Source organism: Choloepus didactylus, chromosome 3 (assembly GCF_015220235.1).
Source record: "Choloepus didactylus isolate mChoDid1 chromosome 3, mChoDid1.pri, whole genome shotgun sequence".
In the NCBI taxonomy this organism is placed as follows: Eukaryota; Metazoa; Chordata; class Mammalia; order Pilosa; family Megalonychidae; genus Choloepus; species Choloepus didactylus.
This window is the reverse complement of record NC_051309.1, coordinates 64,924,339-64,949,846: the sequence shown is the minus strand read 5'-3', so window position 1 is coordinate 64,949,846 and position 25,508 is coordinate 64,924,339. Positions and strand designations below refer to the sequence as shown.

The window sequence follows — 25,508 nt, the reverse complement described above, 5'->3', positions numbered from 1 at the left end:
TGGATCCCTGTAAAATCTTATTGCACTACAAAAAGAAAATTTAAATGTTCCAGAAAAATTCCACTTTCTGTAATGATTGAGTAGGTAATTTTACCCAACCCACCCACTGAAGACAACATCACAAACTGAAAATTAAAAAAAAAAAATTCTTAGATTTACTAGATATAAATAAGATAGTGAGAATTAGCAGGCTAAGTTAGACTCTATTCTCTGGAATCCGGAGAAATGTAGTGGCCCTTACACTAGGGACTGCTTTTGCTCTTAAGTATATTCCTTTCCAAAAGATGATACTGTAAGGCTGAGTGAAAATTCTTCAGACTCAGATAATTAGGAGAGCAAAAATCATCATCTTCTTTGTCTCTAGGGTCTGCGAAGGTGGGGACCTGGTAAATCACCTCCACCACTTTGGGGTGATACTGAAGAGGTTAAACCTTGGAGTATGATTAACTAGGACTAAACTATCCCTACGAAGCCAGTCTTCAAGTCATCTGGATGGACCAGAAACTCTTGAAATCTGAAATTAGATAAGGACAAACTGAATTGTTAGTGCCACCATGGGTCTAGCATAATGCTTGAAGGAAGAAAACATCTTATCACCAAGTAATTACTGTCTTAGTTTTGGTAGGCTGCAATCACAAGTGCCACAAACTAGCTTTGGCTTAAACAACAGGAATTTGTTTCCTTGTGGTTTCAGAGGCTAAAAGGATTGCTTCCTCCCAGAGTTGGTAGCATTCTGGCTGGCCAGCAATTTGTGAGTTCCTTAGCTTTTGTATCACACAGTGATGTCCTCTCCTTTCTCTTTTGGGTTCAGTTCATCTCCAGCTTCTGACTTCTCACTGTGATTTTCTCTGTGTCTGATTTTTTTCTGCTTATAAAGGACACCAGTAATCCAGATTAGGGCCCATCCTCATTCAGTCATGTCACACCTTAATCAAAATAATTTCATCAAGAAATTCTATTTAAAATGAGTTCACACCCACAAGAATGTGGATCAAGACCAAGAATGTGTCTACCTTGGGGTACTTAATTCAATCCACTACAACTATTATAAGAAAATTTCCAAATAAGTAGTGGGGGTGGGGAGAAGACACAGACACATAATAATTCTAAATACTGAAATTATCAGTAACTAGACTATAAAACAGTTAGGCTTACTATATGCTTCAGGGATAAAAATGAGTATCAATCTTGAACATTTCATCAGGGAACTAAAAACTATCCAGTGAAGTGATTGAACAGATCTGAAAAATTAATCAAACAGAATTTCTAGAACTCATAAATACTATTACCAACAATTTGAAATACTGATGAGATGCATGTAAATTTGGGGGAAAAATGAACTAGAATGACACAGTGGGACAAAAAAAAAAAAAAGAGTAGAAAATATAGATGAGAGAGAGAGAAAGAGAAAGAGAAAAGTTATAACAAACATTTAATTGGAATCCCAGAAAGAAAGTAAAATGTGGCACAGGCAATTTTTGATGAGCTTATGGATGAGAAATCTATTGTATCTCAAGCAGGTAAATAAAACATAATCTAAAGCTAACATATTATAGTAAACAAAAGGGTAAAAAAGACAAAGATAAAATATGTTTGAAAGCAATTAAATTAAAGACTACCTTAAAAATGGGAGCACTTAGACTTTAAGCTCACTTCTCAAGAGCAAGAATGGACCAAAAGCAGTAAAATAATATCTTCAAAGGACTGAAAGAAAATTATTACCAAACTAAACTCCTGTATCTGGGAAAAACACTTTTCAAGGATGAGAATATGTTGGAGACATTGTGAGATTTGAAAAAAAAAAAAAAATCTCCATAAGTTTATCAGCAGCAGACTGAAACTTCAAGAAACATCAAAGGAAGTTTTTCAGTCAAGAAATAGAGCAAGAGGAAGGGAGAAAATAGTACAATCATGACAAATACATTTAAGTCAGAAAGGATTGAACTATAGTTAAAGTATTCTAAATTCCTCATGTTATCTGGGGAGAGGATTAAAGAATTGGTTAACTTATGTTTTTGATAAGTCAAGGAAGTATATGTTAATATCTAGAATAAAGCCAAAGGAAAAATAGATTGTATAGCTTCAAAGTAAAATAGTATATATATTCATACACACACACACATATATATATGTATAAGTATTGGTGGAAGCCAACATTGAGGCAAAGGTATTATTAGAAATCAAGAGACTCAATTTACAATGATTATAGCTTAATTAACCAGTTCTATATAAGCATTTCAATTTTTAGAATCTGATAACTGGCCTTGAATATAAAAAAGCAAATATTGACAGAGCTACAAGGATAAATGGAAAAATCCATGATCATAGTCAACATTTTTATATTCCTCTCTAGGTAAATAACAAAAAAACAGGGGGGAGATCAGACTATTTGAACAACATGATAAGCAGAATATAACAGCTTTTCTAGCACATGTGAGGCCTTTATATAATTTTACTATATACCGGGTGTGCTGGTTTTGATGTATTATGTCCCCCAAAATGACATTATCTTTGATGTAACCTTGTGTGGGCAGCCGTATCACTGTTGATTAGATTGTAATTCTTTGAGTGTTTCATTGGAGATGCGCCCCACCCAACTGTGGGTGATGACTCTGATTGGATAGTTTCCATGGAGGCCCATTCAGCGTGGGCCTTGATTAGTTTACTGGAACACTATATAAGCTCAGACAGAAGGGGCGAACTTGCTACAGCCAAGAGGGACACTTCAAAGAATGCACAGGAACTGATAGAGGAGCTGCAGATGAGAGACAGTTTGAAGACAGCCATTGAAAGTAGACTTTTGCTCCAGAGAAGCTAAGAGAGGACAAACACTCAAGAGCAAGTAAGAGTGACATTTTTGAGGAACTGCAGCCTAGAGAGGAACGTCCTGGGAGAAAGCCATTTTGAAACCAGAACTTTGGAGCAGACACCAGCCATGTGCCTTCCCAGCTAACAGAGGTTTTCCAGATGCCATTGGCCATTCTCCAGTGAAGGTACCTGATTGTTGATGACTTACCTTGGACACCTTATGGCCTTAAGACTGTAACTTTGTAACCAAATAAGCCCCTTTTATAAAAGCCAATCCATTTCTGGTGTTTTGCATTCCAGCAGCATTAGCAAACTAGAACATTAGGCTATAAAGAAAATCACAAAAAGTATCAAAAGATTGAAATACAGAGTTTATTTTCTGACCATAACGAACTTACAATAGAAATCAATAACAAAAAAATGTAACTAGAAAATCCCCCAAATGTCTGGAAATCATAATGGAAAATTTAAAACATACTTTGAATATAATGAAAATGAAAATACCATATGTCATTACTTGTAGAATGCACTAAAGCCATTCATTGAAAAAATATATAGCTTTAAATGCATATATTAGAAAGGTAAAGGCCATCAGTGAGTTAAATATCCATCCAATGAGATAGAAAAAGAGCAAAATAGGCTGAAACAAAGAATAAAAAGAAAAGCATAATAATAGAGCAGAAATTAGTTAAATCAAAAAGAAGTATATTATGAGATCCACAGCCAAAGTAGCTTTTCTGAAGGAGGGAAAAAAACATAAAATTGATAAACCACTGGTGAAGCTGAAGGAAGGAAAAAAGAGAGAGCATAAAGACATGCAATATCAGGCTTGGAAAAGTCATACAATAGATCCTATAGTCATATATAACAGCAAGATTTATGATTAAATAGCAGGAATTGTGATCAAATTTCACAGTGAATATATAAGCACATTATTAGAAAATTACAACCAAATCTTGAATTACTAAATAACTACTGTCTTAGTTTTCTAAGGATGCCATAACAAAATACCACATACAGAGTGGCTCAAAACAACAGAAATTTATTATTTCACAGTTCTGGAGCTAGGAGCTCAAAATCAAGCTGAATCCTGGCTATGGGAGAAATAACACCAGAGATTGGATGCTGATTTAGAGCATATACATCCCCCTGGAGATCATGGAAAAGCTGGCTTACTAAAGTAGAGACAGAAATTCTTATTTCTGACTTCTGAAATTTCCAGTCTGGCTTTAAGACCTCCAACTGATTGTATGAGACTCTCCTTATTGCTGAGGCAAATCCATCTACAAAATACCCTCAGAGTATCAATCAGGCAAGTGCTTGCTTGACCACACAACTGAATATTATAACTGGACAAGTTAACATATGAATCTAACCATTCCTACAACATAAAAAATCAGGGCAATACATTTAGCATAAGAAGTGTGAGACTTTTATTGAGAAAACTGCTACACTTTATTGATAGAAATAAAGGAAGAACCTAAAATGAAGAGATACACTCTATTCTTGGATTGCTAGATTTAATTTTTTAAGATGTCCATTTACACATATGATCTACAGATTCAACAGATTTTCTGTGCCTGTGGGGAAAAGAACAAACTGAATCTGTAATTTAAATATAATGGTAAAGGGCCAATAATTGTCAAGAATCCCTTGAAGAAGACAAACAAGAAGATTTGCCTTACCATATTTTAACACTTATAAAACTGTATAATTGAGTGTGGTATTGGCAAAAGGGTAGAAAAATGCATCAATAAAACAGATTAGACAGCCCATAAAAAGAACACTTTGCATTCTAAAATGAACACATTTCAATTCGGGAAACATACACACACACACACACACACACACACAACAAACCATATAAGACAATGACCGAAAGGAAGAAGAATCAAAAGACAAAAAGCAGAAAGGTGTGATGCACACCAAGGACTTATTTCCTTCCCTTGAGATCTCTGGTTCCTCAGATCTTCCTTTTTCCAGGTTTTCTAGAGCTGGACTTTTCAACTAAACTAGGTTTAGTTGAAAGGCAGTTAAGGCTCAGCAAGTATTTCATATGCTTCTCTGCTTTCCCCAGTCATTTTCTGCAATTAACTTGCATGTATTTAAAATGTTCTGGTTAATGAACTGTAAGCAGAAGTAATGAATGACCCAAATAACCCTTCCTGTCCAAGGCAGTGCATCGCTGCTACCCTCTTCTTCCTTATAGCCATATCTTCCAGTATTACTTTACCAGATGGTGTAGTCTGAGGTGGAGAAAAGCTGCTTGACTTCCGTCAAACTTTACATAAGAAAAAAATAAGCCACTGGGATTTTGCAGTTCAATTTTTGCTTTGATTAGCCAGGGTAGGGGTCTGCCTTAGTTTATAAACCAAGAAAAGCAAGTTAGTAATTGTGTGGGGTCCAAATATAGAATATATGCTCCTTTTATCTGGCCCATTATAGCTCCCTGCAAGGAACATGAGAATGTTTTTACTTTAATTATTGAAGGAATTAAGAATACAGAAATGAAAAATCCATGCCTAATTGCCAGATAATAGAAATAAATCTTTTGATTTAGGCTATGATATGCAGAACAGCTTGTTGTCAACTACACTCACATTTCCAAAGATACGGTAAAGAAGGAAGATGATAGTGTGAACTTTAATTTTAAAACTGTAAGATTTTACTTTTTTTTCTTTTTATACTGAAGCAGATCTCATCTTCAAACATATTTTAGGAACTGTGACTTTCATTGGAAAATTTAAGCCCCAATATTTTTCCTGAAAGAGTTATGACTCCTAAAAATCCTCAAAATCATCACAACAAAAAGTTTCTTAGGTGAAGATTATTGTAAATATCAAAAAATATGTCACTGAAGAGTGATGATTTTAAAATTCACATATTTCATCAAGTAGTAGTCAACAAATGTTAACAGTAAAGAGCAAAAACCCTAGTCTTGTATTGCTTCAGTATGGAGAGATAAGAGGGAAAATATAAAAGTCCTGTTGGTCATAACTTTCTTAGAAAAGCATCCAATCTTTTATATTTAAAAATTGAAAGTCCTGACCAAATCTCTGTGATCTGATTTTTGATACTTTTGCCATCATGTTCTATTTTAAAAATGGCAAAATTCTTTAGACTTTGGGTACTGAATCATTGAAATCACATCAATGGATAGAAGAAATTGATACTATTTTATTGGAATTCCAAATATAGCATTTATCAAAGTTCTGTATAGTTTCTGTAAAATACAGTTATCTGTGGGAGACCAGGATATCAAATCTGCCAGGGAACCACTTGAATTTCTCCTTTTGAAACATGAGGTCAGGTAATCCCAACCTGCCTTACATCCTGATCTTAGTATCATAGACATAAACCCACCTGGCCAATGCTACTCTGCTTCTCCCCATATCTAACTGCCTCCTTCCTTTCAAACCTATCCACTGTACCCTATGGAAGCCTCAGTCCATAATAAAATAAATTCCCGTATATGTTCTACTTATTACTGAATTTTCTCTCTTTTACATTTCATTCTACATCAATGGCTTTTCCTTTTTTGGATCTGGTTTTCTGATAAATGTTTTTCCTCAGGGAAATTCTATACTGGTACTTCATCTCTTTTCTTCCTATGCACTAAGGGAGCTCATCTCCTTCAATTTCAGGTACTTTCTATATGCTAGTAACTCTCAAAAATATAACCCCAGCCCATGGAGCTCCCGTGAACCTGAGATCCTTACATGTAATTCCTGTCCTACCAAACACATGAGCCTTAAATTGAATTTATTATCTTCTCCCCTAATCTTCTGTTCCATCTCATTTAAGGGCACCATGACACTGTAATCCCACTTGTCTACAACAATATCCAATGTAGGCACTACTCTTACTCCTTCACCATCCACCCTCATCCAACTATACCATGTTATTTCAGTACTATCCTTGAAGTCTGTTAAATTTGCCTACTTTCATCCATTTAGTCTGCCACTACATTTGTCCAAATTACCACCACCTCTCATCTGGACTACTAAGAACATCCTTTACATCCATTCATGCCTTCCTCCATTCCATTCTCCACAAAGAGCCAAGCAATATCTCTAAAATACAAGTTTGATCATGCCCAGCTTTCAATAATTACTCACGATTCTTATAATAAAATTCAAGTTATCTATCATGACATGATTTGTCATCTATGTTTCCCACACTCTCCTTCCCTGTCTCTCTTACATTTCTGTCAAAGTAAACTTCCTTTAGTAATTTAACTATATTATCCTTATTAAAGATCTCTTTAAAATGTGATTAATTCTTCCAGGAACTTTATTCCCCCAACCCATCCTTTTAGTTTAACTGCCACCTTTCCTTCAGTTCTTCATTTAATTATCTTTCACTGCAAGCATTTTCTGATCCCTAAGCTTGGATTAAGTATCTTTCTACATGTCTCCATAGCACCCTGAAGTTCCCCTACTGTCTTAGTTTCTCAGGACTGCTGTAACGAAGTCCAACAGACTAGGTGGCTTAAAAAACAGAAATTTATTTTCTCTTGGTCCTGGAGGCTAAAAGTCTGAAATCATGGCATCAGCAGGGCCATGTTCCCTCTTAAATTCTAGAGAAGAATGCTTCCTTGCTTCTCCCTATCTTCTTATGATTCCCATCATTTGCATGGCCTGTGATTATGTAACTCCAATCTCTGACCCCATCACGTGACTGGCTCTCTCTCTGCCTCTCCACCTGTGTCCAAATTTCTTCTCCTTATAGGGACATGAGTCATATTGGATTAAGACCCACCCTCATCCAGTTTGGCTTCATCTTAACTAATAACACCTTTAAGGATTTTATTTACAAATAAGTTCCCATTCACAGAACCAGGGATTAGGACTTGAATATGTCTTTTGGGGGAACACAATTCAATCCATAACACCTACATTGCACTTTCATGGAGTATTATAATTGTCAGTGACCTAATTTGTTTTATTCTGTTCTAGATTTCTGGTGCTAGGTACACAACCAGGCATTTGGAAGAAAATTGTAATATTTAGTTAATAGATTAAACAGGTCAAAACTTCCGTGAGTTGTGCCAGTTTGAATGTATTGTGTCCCCCCAAATGCCATTATCTTTGATGTAATCTTGTGTGGGCAGACCTATCAGTGTTAATTAGATTGCAATTCTTTGAGTGTTTCCATGGAGATGCGCCCCACACAACTGTGGGTGATGACTCTAATTGGATAATTTCCATAGATGTGTTGGCCCACTGATTCAGGGTGGGTCTAAATTAAATCACTGGAGCCATATAAATGAGATGATAACCAGAAGGAACTCAGTGCAGCTGTGAGTGATATTTGGAAGAGGAGCTACAGCCAACAGGGACACTTTGAAGAACACACAGCTTCTGAGAGAGGAGCTTCAGCTTACAGAGACATTTTGGAGATGGCCTTTGAAAGCAGACTTTTGCCCCAGAGAAGCTAAAAGAGGACAAATGCCCCAAGAGCAACTAAGAGTGATGATATTTTTGAAGAACTGCAGCCGAGAGAGAAACGTCCTAGGAGAAGGCCATTTTGAAACCAGAACTTTGGAGCAGACACCAGCCATGTGCCTTCCCAGCTAACAGAGATTTTCTGGACACCATTGGCCATCCTCCAGTGAAGGTACCCTTTGTTGATGGACACTTTATGTCCTTAAGACTGTAACTTCATAACCAAATAAACCCCCTTTTATAATCGCCAATCCATTCCTGGTGTTTTGCATTCCAGCAGCATTAGCAAACTGGAACATGAGTAAACAATTGAGAACCATATATATGTAAAGGGAAATGCAAAGTCACCTTATTTTTCTTCTAAAATATTTTTTCCAGTGATTTGCAATTAAAAACTTACATTCAATAAAGAAACTTTGATCCAATTTTTCCCCATTTTTCCACTCCAGGTGCTTAATAAAGAATAGGAATAGAAAAGATAACAGTATTCCAAGCATGCTTAGCAGCAGTACTGTGAAATTCTGTATGCTTCTATTAGCGTTAATTGGCAACATTGGCCCTGATGGACAAGCTATTATCTACCTTAACCCTGGTTTTCTTATTTTGAATGCTTATCTTTATCCAATTGCTAGAGCCAAAATCTTCTCTATTGTTGTCTCCCAGGGAGGGTAATTTATTTGATGGCTCAGTTGCAAACACAACTTCTTTCCAAATTATCTTATCCATTCCATTATTCCCTTTCTATTATCTTGAAATTCCAAAAGACTAAGTAAAAAGATGAGGTGCCAGATTCACTGTAACTTTTAGAACCAGAGAGTGACATCATTATATCTTTTGATGAAATTTTGAGAGTTATCTCTGTCTTTCCAATTAACTCTTTATGATGTTGAGTGGTAAAGGATGGTGCTGAGAGTCTGTCAATGAAATTTCATGTAAATATCTACACATGTAGGTATTTAATATATGCTACTTAAAATTTTCTTGCAGGTTCTCTATGTGTATTTCATAAATTGGTTTCTAACACTGGTACAACTGTGCGGAATGAATTCACAATTTGCTTTAGGGCTCAAGGACAATTGTATAAACACTTACATAATTAGAGCATACTGAGTCGGTTTTGGTTAAAGAGAAAACAAGCATTGGATGATTAAGGAAGTCAAATATATAATACACTAAGGATTTCAATATGTTTAGTAAACACTTTGATATCAGATAATTTTCAGTACATAAGAAGAATCAGCAATTTACTTAGGTTTGAACCTTTATATTCTATTTTGATAATTTCCACTGTGAAAGCCTATTATTGGCACTTTCCATATTAACTTTTCTTAAGTGCATTAAGAGCATATTCCACATTTAGTCTCAGGACTTATTAATTTTTTCCTAAATGTTTTTGGCTTTACCGGGAATTGAATAATATATCAGCATTACCTTCTATTAATATAAGTATTTCTCAAATTTCAGTTTTAAAATATTGTTCTATGCTAACCACCATGCAATTTAATTGGCACATTTATCTGGGGACTGAAATAAGATGTGCAACTCTGAAGTGCTCTCACCCCTGAAAATCTATTGTAATACTAATATCCTAATATTATAAAAGGAAAACATAGTACGCTATATTTTAAAAGATCATTGAAAAATTATCTTGTTTAAATTTTTTTTTAAAAAAAGAAAATATCAGGTGTTGGCAAGGATATAGAGAATTAGAATTTGTCTACATTGCTAGTGAGAATGTAAAATGTAGCCACTGTGGAAAACAGTTTGGTGAGTCCTTAACAAGTGTGACCTAATAATTCCACTCTTAGGAATATATAAAGAGAAATGAAAACATATACCCACACAGAATCTTGTATATGAATGATTATAGTGGCATTATTCATAATAACCAAAAGGAAGAAACAACTCAAACATCCATCAACTGATGAATGAATAAACAAATAGTAGTTAAACATATATAACAGATTATTATGCAGCCCTAAAATGGAATGAAGTACTTATATATGCAACAAGTTTTATGCTAAGTGAAAGAATCCAGACAAAAGGTCACACATTGTACGGTTTCTTTTATATGAAATATCCATAGTAAGAACACCCATAGATACTAAGCAGGTTAAGAGTTCCCAGAAGGAGGGGGGAATTGGGGAATGATAACTGAAGGAGTTCCAGGTGTTCTGGGGTAAAGAAGAAGTTTGAAACTAGAAAGAGGTTGGTGGTTGCACAACACTGTGAATGCAGTAAATGCCACTGAATTGTACACTTTAAAATTTGCTTAATTGTATGTTACATGAATTCCAACTCAATAAAAAATTGTGAAAAATAAACTGTAGATAATATATATATTGTTCTATATTATTAACTTTCACCTAAATGATATTGAACTGTATATAACTTACTACAATTTAAATTTTTAATACTTAAATAACAAATTAAATACAGTCAATAGCAGGACTGTGGAAACATTATAATAATCGTTATCTCAGAGAAGAAGATAATGGGATTGGGTTAGGGTAGGGAAACCTCTCATTCCAACTGTAATACTGTCTTTTCTTAAAAGTAAAGCATTAAAATATATGAAATAATTTATATGTTTTATAATTTAATAAATTAATGTCCCCAGGTTATTCAGCTCACCATCATGTTGGAGAACTATTAGAAAAACTACTGGTCAATGTAATTTATCATCCAAGCTGGGCCATTGTTGAGTTTTAAAGAAGGTGTTATCAATAATTGTGCCAGCAGGAGAAGCAAACTGGAATGTACTATAATCCTAATAATAAATTATTTTAAGTCCAATTTAATGCATGAAGTTCTTAACAGGAAAATTTATTTCTTATCTTTTCTGCTAGTCTCCTTTTTTATAAGTTATCACAAATAGAAGTCATTGATCTAATTTGCCCAACTTATCATTGAAGCACTTCAAGGTAATATGTAATTTTAAGAGTCATATAACAAGCAGTGGAAATACAGGAATTTCTAAAAATTAAAATGTCTCTTCCTAAGATGCAATAAGACATAATCAGTCAACAACCTTTACATTTACAACAAAACCAAACAAAACATTTACATTTACAACAAAACCAAACAAAATAAATACAGTCCTTGATCACAAGAAATTTCTGTTTTAACTAACAATATAGACCAATTACACAAAACAAGCCAAGAAATACAAACTCTCTAACTGAGTAAGAAAAGTAATGGCCACTAGAAGACCAAGCACTAATAGACAGTAAAGATAAACATAGGCAGTAACATGACCATCACCCATTGCCAAGTCCAAGGGCTCAGGTATTTCTCTTTTCCTGAGTGTATCCTTGCTATCATGGTAGGCTCTGATTGGACTCTGGCTTTTCCAGTTTGTGGATTATCTCACCAACCCAAAAGAATATTTCTCTTTTGTACTATTTTGACCAAGACAAAAAGGTCAACCAGTTTCAGTTAGAATGTTTTATATAACTAATGCAGAAAAGCCATCCCAAACAGACATGATGGCTCAAGTAGGGGTATAGCCTGGTTGTATATTAATCTAGGGCTCAAATGAAATGATCAGGGTACATTTACTCTCTTGCATTCTTGGTTCCTTTTTCAGTATTGCTTTCATTCTCAAGCCATCTTCCCTCCCAACCAAAAAATTACTTCCTGCAATTCCCAGTTTATTGACCTGGAGATTCACATGCATAGGAAAAGAAAATCAACTATTTCCCTGGTCTTTCAAAGAAATATCCTGGAATTTCAAGTAAAAGTTTCTTTGACTAGCCCAACTTGAGTAAGTTGTCTTTCCTTGATTCAGCTGTGGTCAGAACTAGAATGTATAAGTGTGTGGACTGGTTTACTCTAAATCCTGTGCTCCACTGAACCATGTCCTCCAAAGTAGACAGACTGTTAGTACAAGTAGGTGGACTCCAAAAGTAAAACTGGCAAATTATGTCCATAGGAAAGAAGAAAGAATACTCAATTGTCAAAAATGAAGGAAAGAAAGGAAGGAGGGAGAAAGGAAGTGAGAAAAGAGAGAGGGAGGGAGAAAAAAGGTAAGAAAGAAGGGAAGGAAGAAGGAAGGAAAAGGAAAGCATGGGAGAAGAGGAAAAGAATGAAGAAAGGAAAAAAGAAAGAAAATAGTTCATGACAGACTGTAATATGTTCATAAATTTTTTAAGAACCAGCTCTCCAAAAAAAAAAAAAAAAGTCTTGTTTATAGTGTTTGACAATTTCCATGGTACAAATAATCCTACTATGATAATGTCAAGATACCAAAATGAGGTCATTGAATGCAGAACTGGGAAAAGATGTACAGTAATACATGATTATATGCATGAACATAAAGATACAATAGACATCAATAACCTGAAGAGCAAAGGTAATAGAATATAGTAAAATAATTAGAAAGTAACACTTTTTCAATATTTATTAACTTTTTAATTTATTTTCATGTAATTTATTTGCTTGCAAGTATAAATGTTACTTTTTAATAATGTCTGCATTTTTAGGAACCTGCTAAAAAAATTCCTTAAATTTTAAAAATTGGCACTTCCATGCTGATACAAGGTGGTTCCAGCACACCACTAACAGAGCTTCATTCTTAAGTTGTTTTAAAAAATCACTCACACAAAGCAAATAATGCCTGTGAGATAGGTTCCAAAAAAATGTTTAATGAGCACTGGAGGTTTTTTTTTTTTAATTATAACAAAATGAAACTTCAAGTCAATTAAGATAAATTACTGTTCTTAGACGTTTATTATCCCCTACACTACTGGGACTTTCACAACTTTTTACTATCCATTTCACCTCAGAAAGTGGCCCCACTGCTCATATTGTCATATTGCCTTCTCCCAGTTATATCTTCACATGTATGTTCCCACATCCCCCACCCACTGCACTCCCAACAATTCTTCTTACTCTATTATGAAGAACCATTTAACTGTACTCATCTCCTACACCCAAACACAGCTGCAGGCCTCTCATCATATTTCCAAACCAAATATGGTTTGGATCATCTGCATAAGGAAAAGAGTATTTCTTTGAAATGCTGATTCCTCTGTCCTGCTACAGGTCTAATTAGAAACTTTGGGATAGAGGGTGTAGATGTATGTTTGCTTATGAAATACTTTAGGTTTCTTTAATGGACTTGACTGTGTAGTATATCAATAATAAGCTCAATAGAACAGTCTATCTATTTTACAAGAAACTTGCATTTGGCAATGTAGTTTGTCTTAGTTTGCCTGACTGCTATGACAAATTCCACATCATGGATTGGTTAAAGGCACATATTAGCTCACAGTGTCAGAGGCTAGAAGTCCAAAATCAAGGTGTCATCATTGCATTCTTTATCACTGCAGTCTATAGCATTCTGGTGCTGACCTGTCACAATCCTTGGGACTCCTTAGCTTGTATCTCTGCCTCCTGGCACATGGCCACGTGTCTCTTGCTGTATCTGTTCTTCTGGTTTCCACTGATTTCCAGCTTCTTGCTCCTCCCTGTGGCTTTCTCTAACTTCTGGCTTCTAGTTTCTTTTCTTTACAAGGCTTCTAACAACGTGGATTAAGACCCACCCTGATTCAGTTGGCTACACCTTAACTAATAACATCTTCAAAAGGTCCTATTAATAAACAAATTCACACCCACAGGAATACAGATTAAGATTAAGAACATGTTCTTTAAAGGGGTACATAATTGTACATGGTTTTTAATTGATGTGCGTTTTCATGCTTTTCATTCAAGATCTCCATGAATACTTGAAAAGTCTAAATATCCATTAAGACTCAACCTAAGAGACCCCTCTTAACAGATTTTCCTGGCCCTCTCCTAATCTTAGGGCTTTCTGAGACCTTCATCTGTCCCCATCCATTTAAATTTAGATGTTTCCTCCCCTAGGATTTCATAGCACTTCAATAGTCATTCAATATTTTCATGATTGTTTCTTCAGTTATTTCTCCTAATGAAGTGAAATTTCCTTGAAACTTCAGACCACTTCATGAGCATCTGTGAATTACCTTTGTTTGGCATAATGCCTGATAAATAATATGCATTCCATAATACTTGCTTAATAATGAAGCAAATGAAGAAACAGAGCGTGAGGGAAGGAGAAGATATTTACACACACACACACACACATAAATATGGAGAGAGAGAGAGAGATTTATTTCAAAGAATTGGTTTACATGATAGTGGGAGGCTGGCAAATCCAATCCATCTGGCAGGCCAGTCGGCCTTTGGCAGGAGTTAATACTTCAGTCTTTGGGGTAGAGTCTTCTTCTATGGGAAATCTCAGCTTTTGCCTTAAGACTTTTTAAGGCACATCCACATTGCTGATGGTAATCTTTACTTAAAGTTAACTGATTATAGATTTAATGACATTTACAAACTACCTTTACAACAATAACTACAGTGAAGTTTGACTGAATAACTGGCTACTGTAGCTAGCCAAGCTGACACAAAACTATCAGAAGTAGAAAAGAGAATGAAGAAAGAATGTAACAAAATGGAAGTGTTTTTAATAAATTCTCATTTGGATTTAAATTCTAGTTTCATTGAATACTATATTATTTTGCTCTCAAAAAATTCAGGTCTCAAAAAATAAAAACAAAAAACTTTTATTAGATTGGAGATTTCTATCACTCCAGGTACCCATCAAAATGCCAAGTTTTAACATTGATTACCACTTACATTTTTAAAAATTCCTATTCAACAAAACTCTCCCTTTTCAAATGTATTTTGGAAAATATTATAAGTCAAATAAGCATAAAGATTACAAAGTTACAGGATATGCAATAAAGTATCAAGATGAAGAACTGGATTCCAGGCTGGCTGAGATTACACAAAGCCTTTCTTCTGTGGAGACACTCACCCATTAATTTTTTTAAAAATAAAGAAGTGAAGCTATTTCTCTAGTTGTAAAGGACCCCCTCCTAAGGTACTGGTTATCAATTTGGATTTGCAGGTCCCCATGTGTCCTCAGAGGTACTCTTCCATGTCCCCTATTAAAAAGAGTTCTCCTACATTTGTGAGTTCTGTTAAAGAATTTTTGTGCATATATTTACATTTATATTTACAATTGAGTTGCCTCCAGGAAATCCAACTTTATATGTCAAAGGTAAATTAATACAGAAAATAGCCCAATTTAATATGTAAATACTGTGTTTTTGAATCAAAGCTGAGTAAAGACAAAATGATAGTAGAGAGTACTACATGAACTTATGTGTACCCAATTGTTTAAATTGGAAAAAAGGTAGTAAATTTGAAGCCACAGAATGCAGCCTGTTCTTGAGTTGTGCCAAAATCAGAGAAACTTCAATATAGCAATCAAAATAATAGTCACAATGGTAATTGCAATACAACTTCAGCAAAATAGCCTTATCTATCATATCAAATCAATTTTAATTTGAATCTTATTAGTTTTGTAGGTCTGTTTATATTTTATGTGTAAATTTTATTTTGGTTTCATAGTTGAATAAGAGTGAAAGGCACAAAGAGTTTATCCCACATTTCAGGTGAAATATATAAATAACAGTATAATGAAACTATATAATAAAACTGGCAAATCATAAGAATTTATCTTTACAGAGAAATACTGTATTAGAACAAAGTGCATCATTGACATATCATTTTGTCCATTCAGAAGGACAAGTGCCAAACTTTGTTGTGCTACATTTTTTTATTAGAAAAGTTGTAGGTTTATAGAAAACTCATGCAGAAAATACATAAAATACCTTATGATTTTGATATAAGTTTGATCAGACCTTGTGGACTACATACTGTTTCCTTTTCCATGTTAACTTCTCTATATAGCTGAATTTACCACATTGCATTATAATAATTTATTAGCCAACTAGTGGTTAAGAGAGAGGACCCTGTAAAACTGTCTAGGTTCAAATCTTGGCTCATTAATTGCAACAGAGACTGGTTCAGATGTTCCCAAATTAAATTCCTCTTCCTAGATACACCAGACAACTACAATAATCAGCTTATTTTATACTAATTTTGGACCATGTGATTCATAAGGACAATGGATATGAGGGAAGTAATATTTGCCATTTTCCAGGCTGTTCATAATTCCCCTGTACAATCCCATACCCTTGCTAACTCCTTCATGATGACCTTGAGAGTAAGGTATTCCTGACATTGTGCCTACAATACAGAAGCAGCCTGGACCCTTGCACACCATTTGCAGGAGAGCTTCCTGAACCTTAGGACAAGAGAATACCAGCAAAAAATAGTCCTTTATTTGGTTGCACTATTTAGATTCTGGTACTTCTTTGATATAATAGCATGGCCTAAGATCTTGGTTAATAGAATAACCACATGACCTTGGACAAGTCAACCTCAGGGTTCAATGCTGCAGTTTCCTTACCTGTATAATTGGAGTAAAGTACCTACTTCAAGAGTAAGTATGAGAGTTGTGAATGGAAGATGTCAGCATAGGGAGGTATAGGATTTAGTCTGTCTTCAGGGAAACTAGAAAATAATCAGGAACTGTGTGAAACAACTGTTTGGGGGTCTTCAGAGACCAGAGGCACATCATACCCAGCCAGGAATGAGTGCAAGAATAGGACTGATAAATCAGAGGAAGAGCTGAAAGTAAAATCCTTCCACTCAGTGGAGCCCAATGTCCCTCCTGCACTGGCATGGCAGGCTGGCAGGAGTCACCCCTGGTGGGAAACAGAAGACCTCGCTACTAGGAGAAAGGGAAGGGGAGCTCATCCATGCTCCAATTGCAGATTTGATTAACAAATTTAGACTGCTGAATACCAGCTCTCAGCACAGATAAATCTACAACACAAAGAAGAAAGAAACCAGAAGTAATGTTTCCACTTAGCTTCCAACACGGAGGATGCAGGTCTGATGGAATAAAGCAGGGACTTCTGGAGTTGGTTGAGCTCATATTGCTGGAAAAGGGCTGTGTCCAAAGAAAAGGGGCATCTAAAGCCAGATACCAATTCCAGCTCTGGATTGGTAAACTCAGGAGATTGGGGACCAGTTTTGAGAATAACTTTTCTTTTTTCCCTTTTAAGTAGCCCATTAAAGAAAGCAGTGGGAGTTCTCCATTTTCAACCTTGCTCCAAGCAGGGGTAGAAGTAGGGTTGACTAAGAGACAAAGTAACTAATCATGAAGAGGAGATAGTCCCTGAATGGCAAATCCCCAAGGAAAGGAGGGCACAGGGCCCAGCACAAGTGTGCCATATATGCAAGGGAAGAATCAGAAAATTAAGAGCTGAAAAAATTCTGATCCATTAAACAGAAGCTATGTTAGAGGTCCAGAATGAGTTGAGCCAAATGTAAAAGAATGGTTAGAGCACAAAGCCAATCAACAAGAAAACACTAGGCAAAAGAGAGAAAAAAGCTCCTGAATAAACTGTTCAAGAAAATAGATACCAAGACACCAGCAAAAAATCAAACAAGCCATACTAGGAATCATAAAGATATGGCCCAGTCCAATGAAAAAATCAAAACTTTAGATGAGACATAAAAGTTGAAGCAACAAATTAAAGGTGTTCAAACCAATCTTCTGAATCAATTCAATGAGTTAAAGGAAAATGTGGCAAAAGACATGAAGGATATAAAGAAGATACTGGGTGACCATAAAGAAGTTCTTAGAAACTTCCAAAACAAATTACAGAATTTATGGGAATAAAAGGCAGAATAGAAGAGATGAAAAACACAATGGACACATATGACAGCAGGTTTAAAGAGGTAGAAGAAAGGATTACAGATCTAGAGAACAAACATCTGAAGTCTTACATACAAAAGAACAAATAGAGAAAGGATAAAGAAATTTGAGTAGAGTCTCAGGGAATTGGATGACAACGTCAAGTGTATGAATATATATGTTACGAGAATAGAAGGGAAAGGGGGCAGAAAGAATAACTGAGGAAATAATCACCAAAAATTTCCCAACTCTTATGAAAGACTTCAAATTACAGGTCCAAGAAATGCAATGTACCCCAAACAAAATAGATCCAAACAGACTTACTCCAAGACACTTATTAAACAGATTGAAAAATGTCAAAGACAAAGGGAGAATTCTGAAAGCAGCAAGAGAAAAGTGATCCATCAAGGGGAGCTTGATAAGACTTAGTGCAGATTTCTCAGTAGAAATCACAGAGGTGAGAAGGTAGTGGTATGATATCCTTAAGATACTGAAAGACAAAAAACACCAGCTAGGAATTCTATATCTGGCAAAAGTGCCATTCAAAAATCAGGGAGACTTTAAAATATTTACAGATAAACACACTAAAAGAGTTTGTGAAAAAGAGACTGGCTCAAAATAGTTGAATGAAGTACTTCCTTTATACTAATAACATTTAATGTTAATGGATTTCAGTTCCCATTCAAAAGATATAGACTGGCAGAATTGATTTTTTTTTTTTAAAAAAAGGATCCATCTATATGCTATCTACAAGAGACTCACTTTGGACCCAAGGACAAAAATAGGTTGAAAGTGAAAGGTTGGAGAAACACATTCCACAAAAACAGCAACCAGAAAAGAGTGGGGGACTACGCTAATATCAGTCAAATTAGATTTTAAATGTAAAACAGTTGAAAGAGACAAAGAAATATATTATGTATTAATAAAAGGGATAATTCATCAAGAAGAAATAACAATCATAAATATTCACACACCTAACCAGAGTGCCCCAAAATGCATGAGGCAAATACTGGGAATACTGCAGGGAGAAATAGACACCTCTACAATATTTAGAGACTTCAATACACCACTCTCATCAATAGATAGAACATCCAGACAGAGGATCAATAAGGAAACAGAGATCTTGAATAATATGACAAATGAGCTAGACTTAAGACATTTATAGGACAACACACTCTACAACAGCAGGATACACATTCATCTCAAGTGCCCATAGGTCATCCCCCAGGATAGAGCTGGGTCACAAAGTAGGTCTCAATAGATTTAAAAAGATTGACATTATACAAAAACTTTCTCAGATCATAATGGAATGAAGTTGGAAATCAACAACAGGTTGGTGCCTGGAAAATTCACAAATATATGGAGGCTAAACAGCATACTCTTAAACAAACGATGGTTCAAGGAAGAAGTTACATGAGAAATCAGTGAATATCTTGAGGCAAATGCAAATGAGAACACAACATATTGAAACTTATGGGATGCATCAAAGGCAGTAGTGAGAGGTAAATTTATTGCGTTAAAGGCCTATATTAAAAAAGAATAAAGAGCAAAAATAGAGGACTTTGAACTCTAGAAGGAACTAGAAAAAGAAAGCAAACTAGCCCCAAAGAAAATAGAAATAGAGAAATAGAAAAGTTTAGAGCAGAAATAAATGAAGTTGAAACATGAAAACAATAGAGAATCAACAAACCAGAAGTTGGTTCTTTGAGAAAATCAATAAAATCCATGGACCCTTAGCTAGGCTGACAAAGAAAATATGAGAGGATGCAAATAAATAAAATCTACTGACCCTGCAGAAATAAAAGAGATAATAAGAGGATACCATAAGCAACTGTATGCTAACAAACTAGATAACTTAGATGAAATGGACATCTTCCTAGAAACACATGAACAACCAACAATGACTCAAGAAGAAATAGAAGACTTCATCAATCCAATCACAAGAGATTGAATCGGCCATCAAAAAACTCTCAAAAAGGAAAAGTCCAGGCCTAGATGGCTTCATTTGTGAATTCCACCAAGCATTCAAGGAAGAATTAGTACCAATCCTGCTGAAACTCTTCAAAAGTTTGAAGAGGATGGGAAAGCTACCTAACTCATTCTATCAAGCCAACATCACCTTAATACCAAAGCCAGACAAAGATACTCTAATAAAAGAATATTAAAGACCAATCTCTTTAATGAATATAGATGCAAAAATCCTCAACAAAATATTTGCAAATTGAATTCAGAAGCACATTAAAAGAATTATAGACCATGACCAGGTGGGTTTTATTCCAGGTATGGAAGTGTGGTTCAACACAAGTAAATTACCACATCCACAAACTGAAGGCAAAAAATCACTTGATCATCTTGAGTGATGTAGAAAAGGCATTTGACAAAATTCAGCATCCTTTCTTCATGAAAACACTTCAAAGGATAGGAATGAAAGGAAACTTCTTCAACATAATAAAGGGAATACATAAAAAATGCACAGCTGACATACTCAATGGGGAAAGACTGAAAACTTTCCTTCTAAGATCTGGAACAAGACAAATACTGTATGGTCTCACTGGGAACAAACCAAAATGAGCTAATTCTGAGAGTTAAATTTGAGAACATGGGTTACCAAGAGATAGAAAGAGAATAGACACTAGGCAATTGATGCTTAAGGAGTATAAATTGTTTAACAAGATTGATTGTAAAGGTTCAAAATGGAGAACACAATATTGTGTGATGGTAGCACAATACTGTAAGTATAATGAACAAAGCTGAGTGTAAATATGGTTGAAAAAGGAAGGCTAGGGGCATGTATGGCACCAGAAGCAAAGAAAGAGGGTAAAAACTGGGACTGTGTAACTTAATGAAACCTAGAATGGACCACAATGGTGATTAATTGTACAAATATAAAAAAGTTTTTACATGAATGAGAATAAATATATGTCACCATTATGAGGTGTTAAAATTGTTTATGGAAAAAGTACAATTAATGCAAACTGGGGTCTATGGTTAACAGTAACATTGTAATATTCTTTCATTAATTGTAACAAGGGCAATATACCAAAGCTAAAGGTCAATAAGAGGGGGATATAAGGGAAAGGTATGGGACTTTTTTTTTTCTTTTTTTCATTCTTTTCAGAAGAAATGGAAAGGTTCTTATGTAGCTTATGGTGGTGAATGCCTAGCTATGTAATTATTCCAGGAGCCATTGACTATACACTTAGGATGTACTGTATGGTGTGTGAATAAAAATGGCTTTTTTTAAAGAGTAAGTGTGAGAATAAATGTGTTATTTCACATAATTCTAAGATAGTGCCTGGTACTCAGCGAGCTTTATTATGGATCTCCTTCCTCTAATCTAGTGGAGTTCCCTGAAGTTGATGTCTTTCTGTCATTCAGCTTTTATTTCCAACATCTCTTCACAGTGCTTAGTATGCAATGGGTACTAAATATTGTTTACTTTATTAATGAATCTAATATCTTCACAAAATTGAAAGTCCTATTGAGTTCATCTCTGGACTATGTTCAATTTATGGTGCTTTTCTGGCTTCATGACAATCGTTAAAAATCCACCCAGAAAACATAGGCACAGTTTTGTGGAGAAAATATCCTTTCCCCTGGATCTTCATTTTTCTCCATTGTTCTCTACTCTCATTTATAAAATTGATTTACATTTGGTAAAAGTCAATAAATACTTAAATAATGGGAATTTATTGTCTCACAGTTTAGGACACAGGGAGGCTTGCTTCCTCCCAGTTCGTTATCTTCTGGTTGGCTGGCAATTCTTGGGGTTCTTTGGCTTTTTCATCCTATGGTAATGTCTTTTCTTTTCTCTTCTTGGTTAGGTTGACTACCGGCTTCTCACAACACCTGTTCTGGTTTGTTAATGCTGCTGTTTTGCAAAACACTGGAAATGGCTTTTATAAAGGGGGTTTATGTGATTACAAAGTTACAGTCTTAAGGCCATGAAGTGACCAAGGTAAGGCATCAACAATAGGGTACCTTCACTGAAGGATGGCCTTTGGCATCCGGAAAACCTCTGTTAGCTTGGAAGGCACGTGGCTGGCATCTGCTTGCTCCCAGGTTGTGTTTCAAAATGGCATTCGCCAAAATGTTGCTCTCGGGGCATTTTGTCCTCTCTTAGCTACAGCTCTTCCAAAGTGTCACTCTCAGTTTCTCTGAGGTCCCCCTGTCTGTGAACTCCTTTATAAGACCCCAGTGATCCAATTAACACCCACCCTGAATGGGTAGGGTAGCACCTCTATGGAAATTATCCAATCAAACATTTCACTCACTGTTGATTGAGTCACATCTGCATAGAAACACTCAATCAAATAATTCCAATCTAATCAACACTAATACATTTGCCCCAAGATTGCATCAAAGAACATGGATTTGGGGGTATATAATATATGCAAACTTGCACACCACCCCATGGTCTTTTGTTTCCATGTCCAATTTCCTTTGCTTATAAGCATTTCAGTCATATTGGACTAAAGAACAACTTGATTCAGTTTGGGCACACTGTGCCATTATGAATGTATTACGTCCCCCAAATGCCATTATCTTTGATGTAATATTGTGTGGGCAGGAATTATCAGTGTTGATTAGATTGTAATTCTTTGAGTGTTTCTGTGGAGATGCGCCCCATCCAGCTGTGGGTGACGATCTGATTGGATAATTTCCATGGAGGTGTTGCTCTGCCCATTCGGGGTGGGTCTAAGTTGAGTCACTGGAGCCATGTAAATGAGCTGATGGACAGGGGGATCTCAGTGCAGCTGAGAGTGAACTTTTGAAAAGGAGCTACAGCCAAGAGGGACACTTTGAAGAAAGCACAGGAGCTGCAGATAAGAGACAGTTTGAAAACAGCCGTCGAAAGCAGACTCTTGGTCCGGAGAAGCTGAGAGAGGACAAATATCCCAAGTGCAACTAAGAGTGACATTTTTGAGGAACTGCAGCCTAGAGAGGAATGTCCTGGGAGAAAGCCATTTTGAAACCAGAACTTTGGAGCAGATGCCAGCTATGTGCCTTCCCAGCTAACAGAGGTTTTCTGGACACCATTGGCCATCCTCCAGTGAAGGTACCCGATTGCTGATGTGTTACCTTGGACACTTTATGGCCTTAAGACTGTAACTTTGTACCCAAATAAACCCCCTTTTATAAAAGCCAATCCATCTCTGGTGTTTTGCATTCTGGCAGTATTAGCAAACTAGGACACACACTATAGCTAATAACATTCAAATGTCCTATTTACAAATGGGTTCACAGCTGCAGGAATGGTTTAAGATTAAGAACATTGTTCCAGTTTTCTAATGCTGCCATTTTGCAAAACACCAAAAATGGATTGACTTTTATAAAGGGGGTTTATTTGGTTACAAAGTTACAGTCTTAAGGCCATGAAGTGACCAAGGTAAGGCATCAACAATAGGGTACCTTTACTGGAGAAAGGCCATTGGCATTTGGAAAACCTCTGTCAGCTGGGAAGGCACGTGGCTGGCGTCTGCTTGCTCCCAGTTTGCATTTCAAAATGGCTTTCTCCAAAATGTCAGCGTCACCTTTCAATGGACATCTTCAAAACATCTCTCATCTGCAGCTGCTCTGAGATCCTTCTGTTTGTGAGCTTTTATAGAGGTCCAGTGAACTAATCAAGACTCAAGCTGAATGCTCAGGGCCACACCTTTATGGAAATAATCTAAACAAAGGTATTACCCACAGTTGGGTGGGTCACATTTCCATGGAAACAACCTAATCCAAAGATTCCAACCTAATCAATGCTAATACATCTGTCCCCACAAAATTGCATTAAAGAACATGGCGTTTTGGGGGACATAATACATCCAACTGGCACAAACATATTGTCTTTTTCTGGAGTACATTATTTAACCTACCTGTTGTAGTTTGGAGCTATGTATCCCAGAAAACACTTTCTTGAAATTAATCCATTCCTGTGGGTATGAACACATTGTAAGTAGGACTTTTTTATGAGGTTACAACAGTTAAGGTGTGGCCCAATTCAATCAGAATGGTCTTAATCTTATTACTGGAGTTCTTTAGGAGCAGAATGAAATTAGGACACAGAGATAGAAAGCCACAGAGGAAGCAGCCAGAAGCTAAAAGTCAACAGAACCCATAAGAGAAGAAAGAGGCCAGGAGAGGCTGTCACATGCATTGCCATGTGACAGAGAAGCTGAGAACCAAGGATCACTGGCAGCCAACCTCAGAAGAACACAGTCTTCTGGTAGTGGCATCACCTTGATGAGGCCTTGATTTGGACTTCTATTAGCCCCAAAACTTTGAGCTAATAAATTCCCATTGTTTAAGCCAACCCATTGTATGGTAGTTGTTTAAAAAGCCAAGGAAAATTGGAAAAAAAAAAATTACATCTTTGAAGGTCCTATTTACAAATGAGTTAACACTGGCAGAAATGGAATAAGATGAAGGACACATTTTTTTCCTGGGATACATAATTTAATTTACCACAAGATATGATTAATTTAATTAAGTTTAGTACCTTTACAAAGAGAACAGATCTCCCTGTGTCATTTATATAGTATTCTCAAATTGCAATGTAAGAAAAATGCAGATGTGAAATTGCATATGTGCCTGTTAAATAATTCTAATGAACATCGTTAGCAATCAGTCAGTGTGGAGGATGAACTTAGGAGAATTAACCTTTCCTCTGGCTCATGCTCACAAACCTATTTCATGTTTAGCTATGCTAAAGCTAAAATGAGATGCATCCAGCTCTTTGTTATGCAGAGATGCATCTGCCTGTCAGCTGTGGCTTCTACTTTCTTTTGGAAACTGCTCTTTTGGTTATCTACCTATTAGCACCTACACCAGGTGCTTAGGGACAAAATTCAAAGTTCCTCTATTAGCATCGCTGGCAAATGGCTTGATCAAGGAATAAATTAAATTATTGAATAAATGCATTAATTTATTTGTCTGTGGATTTCAAATATATGCATACCACCATCACAGTTTCCATAGCAAGTTAAATTGAGAATACTAGATGAATGATCTGGGTTGTGAGGTGAGGGAATGTTCACATTAACAGGATGGCAAGATTTTTCTCGAGTGCTCAGAGAAGAATTACAAATACTGCAGCATATTGTGCAGGAAGGAATTGCCAGGGCATGGAAAGGATGGAAAAATAAAATGCCATACTATTAAATAGCTGAATTCACCAATAAATCCACACATTTATTCAGCTATATTAGAACATATAGAAAGAGCACAGTTCTTTGAGGCATCTTTTAATAAGCAATTACCCCTATGTTTCTAGATAATGGGGGCAAGTGGACTGACGAATAAGGAGATTAAGTCCTTTCTACCTGTAATCATAATTAGACAATGGTAAAAGGACACAGCAAATATAGCTTCCTATTCTGCAACAAATTAAAAGGTAACTAATATTTAAATTTTAAACAAAGAAATAAAAGGGAAATAAAGAATTATTCAAATGATCAATTTTCATTGTTCCTCTCAAAAGCTATCTATGGGCTAAATGACTGCACTGGTACCTCATGGGGATACAGGTTCAGGGCATGTTTTGGTTTGCTAGAGCTGCCAGAATGCAATGTACCAGAAATTGTTTGGCTTTTACAATAGGGATTTATTAGTTTACACATCTA

The 25,508-nt window shown here is 35.8% G+C and overlaps 1 long non-coding RNA gene across 1 annotated transcript in view; it reads right to left on the bottom strand.

Annotated features, from left to right (window-relative positions):
- LOC119528633 overlaps window positions 1-25,508 on the bottom strand; it is a 77,408-nt gene that overhangs the window by 37,228 nt on the left and 14,672 nt on the right. The window lies entirely within an intron of this gene.